This window comes from Theobroma cacao, chromosome 3, assembly GCF_053813885.1.
Source record: "Theobroma cacao isolate CCN51 chromosome 3, ASM5381388v1, whole genome shotgun sequence".
Taxonomy (NCBI): Eukaryota; Viridiplantae; Streptophyta; class Magnoliopsida; order Malvales; family Malvaceae; genus Theobroma; species Theobroma cacao.
In genome coordinates, this window is record NC_142641.1 from 13,417,821 (window position 1) to 13,421,194 (window position 3,374).

The window sequence follows — 3,374 nt, forward strand, 5'->3', positions numbered from 1 at the left end:
AATATTCTATTTTCTTATAAAACAATATTTATAGAGTTACCGGTAAATAATTTTTGTAGCATAAAAGCTAAATAAATTCATACATACTGTAATACAGATAGCCAAAGTATAAAATTTAATTTACAGTGACATGTGGGCCCACGAAAGACCAAAAGTATCAAAAGCGATAAACCTACAGTTTTTGAGGATGTAAGTCCAACTGTAGCCCTCAACAAAGTGAGCTATCTACTGACTATCCTAAGCTTGAAATGGGTGGAAAGGAGGGTGGTGAGATTATATAATCCTAGTGAGTAAACAAATACCATCTAAAATATCTAAAGTTGAGTAAATGGAGATAGATAAAATAGATTAGCATAAGAATTGATTCTCAACATTTCGAACTCATTTTAATAAGATAAAATAGATTCATTTCACCAAAATAAACAATGAGACTTATGATTTCCTAAAAAGTTTGACTTGTGCCAAAATCATTCTCATACTCAGTTATCAGGGATACCTTGATCGAGGGCTATCCCAACCGAGTCTGCCAAGGCTGTTAAAAAGTTATGTACGCATAAATTATGTTTTTATTTTGAAAATATAGCCGTTCCTTGGCATTGGCTGAGTTCACCTTCACGTGGTGGTTTGGCGTGAAGTGAACTCTAAATTTTAACCTCAGGAGTTATCCAACCGCGCCTTTCATACTGAGGTATGAATATAATAGGGTTATCGTGCCCCTCTAATAGGCTGGTCCACGGAACCCGTCCACTGTAGCGACCAATTATAACCCACCAATTCAATAAAATTTAACAGCATGACATGACAATTATTTTATTTTACAGCCTCTCAAGGCAAATCAACAGTTCATACTTTTTCAGCACATTTAACAAATCCAACCATTCATGCCAATATTATCATAAGCCATTTAATTAGAACCATAAATTCACAATACATCAAATGGTCTCTAATTACTCTATTTTCAAAGCCATCATTCAATTTCAAGACAATTTATAAAATCATTTCATTTAAACACATTTTGTTTATAAAACCTAAAAATTAACCATTTAAACTCATTTTTCATAAAATCACAAAAACAAATAAAAATCACTTTAGATAATTAAGATGATAGTAAGGTTACTCACTGTAATAGAAATCGAGTTCCGAGTACTCCGATTCTTGATCTTCGGATCCTATCTTTTTACTTTTGCTAGAATGCTCACCACCTAGACATAATGCACAATAAGCCATTTACTACATTTGTGCTAAATTGTTATAAAACCAATTCAAGCTCTATACTAATGCATGAAATGGGATGTGAAATACTCGGGTAACTATCTAAATATGGTGTTCAATATAAATTCAATTATGTACCTAAATAAAATGGTATTGGCCTAATTCGATCTATCACTCGATTAATTGGCCAATACGTCCAATTCAACTCCAAATAATTCCATTTTTCTTCCAATTCTCCAAATCATCAAACACAAGTCAAATAGCATAAAATTTAGTAAAATCATCTTCACATTTTCTCTTGGGAATTTCGGCCATGATGGGTGCACTAACAATATAATTTTTCAAACTTGATTCTCACACCATAAATCACTAATTCCTAACCAAATCACTTGAAATAAAATCAAAATCATCATCAATATTCTACATAGAGAATTCAGCCAATGATGGGTGATGGGAGAACATGAATTTTTCTTGCTTGATTTTCATGCTACACATCACCAATCAACTAAAAACACTAGAATATCTTAAAATCTAACCAAATCAACCATCAAAATCTCTCTCTAAGTGTTTGTCCAGCAAGAGACTCATCATGATTTCATGTGATTCAACTATGGAAAATAAGAAAAAATGCTTAAGAAAGAGAGATCTCAAGCTTAATTGAAAAATCTTACCTTTTTTTCACTTGTTTCCTTGAATTTTTACACTTTTCCCTTGAATTTTCCACCTAGGGTTTTGTTCTTCCTTTTCTTCCTTTGTTCTTGCTTTGGCAGGCCATAATGAAGAGAAATGGGCAGATTTTGTGCTAATTTATAAAGAAAATAATAAAGAAATAAAAGCTTGACACTTGTGACCATTCCATTGGTCCATATTTAAATTCTTAACTATTAAGCTTTCTTTCTCCACCACATAAAATCCTTCAATTATCCATGATAATAATGGGTGAAATTCATGTGCTGGACAAGTGTTGGGTGGTGTAAAATTACAATTTTGCCCCTGAGGTGGCAAAATGACTATTTTGCCCTTATGCTCTAAAAAATGCCGAAATTAAAATTTTTCACTTCTCCAACTCAAATTATGTTCTAAATAGTCAACCTTGATCACAAACTTCTTCCAACATTCCAATTTTAACCTTGGGTGGCAAAATGACCATTTTGCCCCTAGGTCATGAAAATTCCAATTTGACTCCAAATCGGTCCTCGAACTCCGAATCACCATTTTAAGTCATTCTAGGGTTTTAAAATTCTCAATTTCATCTTAAAATCTCTATTTGGACTAGTTCGAGGCTTAATTCAACTTAATTGTACCATTTGGTACATTGCCGTCCTTTAACGATTTTCGAGGTACCCAAGTAAGCAAACATGCATTCTTATGTAAGAATGGCATAATAAACATATTGTAGAGTCTAGCTTGGCACTTCCAAATGATGATCCAAATGGCCATATATCAAACTTTTTGGAAATTTGTGATACGTTCAAACATATTGGTGTTGTAGATGATGTAATTCGTTTGAGGCTTTTTCCTCTTTCATTGACGGATAAAGCTAAAACATGGCTGAATGCACTCCTCACAAGCTCAATAACAACATGGGATGATCTTGCTTAAAAGTTCCTTGACAAGTTCTTTCCTCCGGCTAAGACAGCGAAAATGAGGACTGATATTACGCCATTCATGCAGCAAGATTCTAAATCGTTGTACGAAGCTTGGGAAAGATATAAGGAATTACTTAGGCATTGTCCTCATCATGGTCTTCCAAAATGGCTTCAGGTGCAAACTTTCTACAATGGTCTGAGTGGGCAAGTTCGAACCACCATTGATGCCATTGTGGGAGCAGCTTTAATGGCTAAATCGATTGATAAGGCATACAATTTGTTAGAGGAAATAGCTACAAACAACTACCAGTGGCCAACAGAGCGAGCAATGCATAAGAGGGTAGGTGAAATTCATGATGTAAATGTTTTTTCAGCATTATATGCATAGGTAACAACACTAACTAAAACTCTTCAATCTTTTGGTGCTAACTCCATCCAAAGTCCTTTTGTAGCTTGTGAGTATTGTGGAGATAATCATGCAAGTTATCAGTGTCCAAGCTCAATAGAAACAGTGCAATTTGTAGGGATAGATAACAAAATAACCCCTACTTCAACACTTACAACCCAAGGTGG

General features: G+C 34.1%; 1 non-coding gene across 1 annotated transcript; it reads right to left on the reverse strand.

Moving 5' to 3' along the window:
* Positions 1-2,853: 2,853 nt before the first annotated feature.
* LOC148763603 (small nucleolar RNA R71) lies at positions 2,854-2,960 on the reverse strand. Its single transcript, XR_016025665.1, has one exon. It is a non-coding gene; the product is annotated as a small nucleolar RNA R71 (small nucleolar RNA).
* Positions 2,961-3,374: the final 414 nt, after the last annotated feature.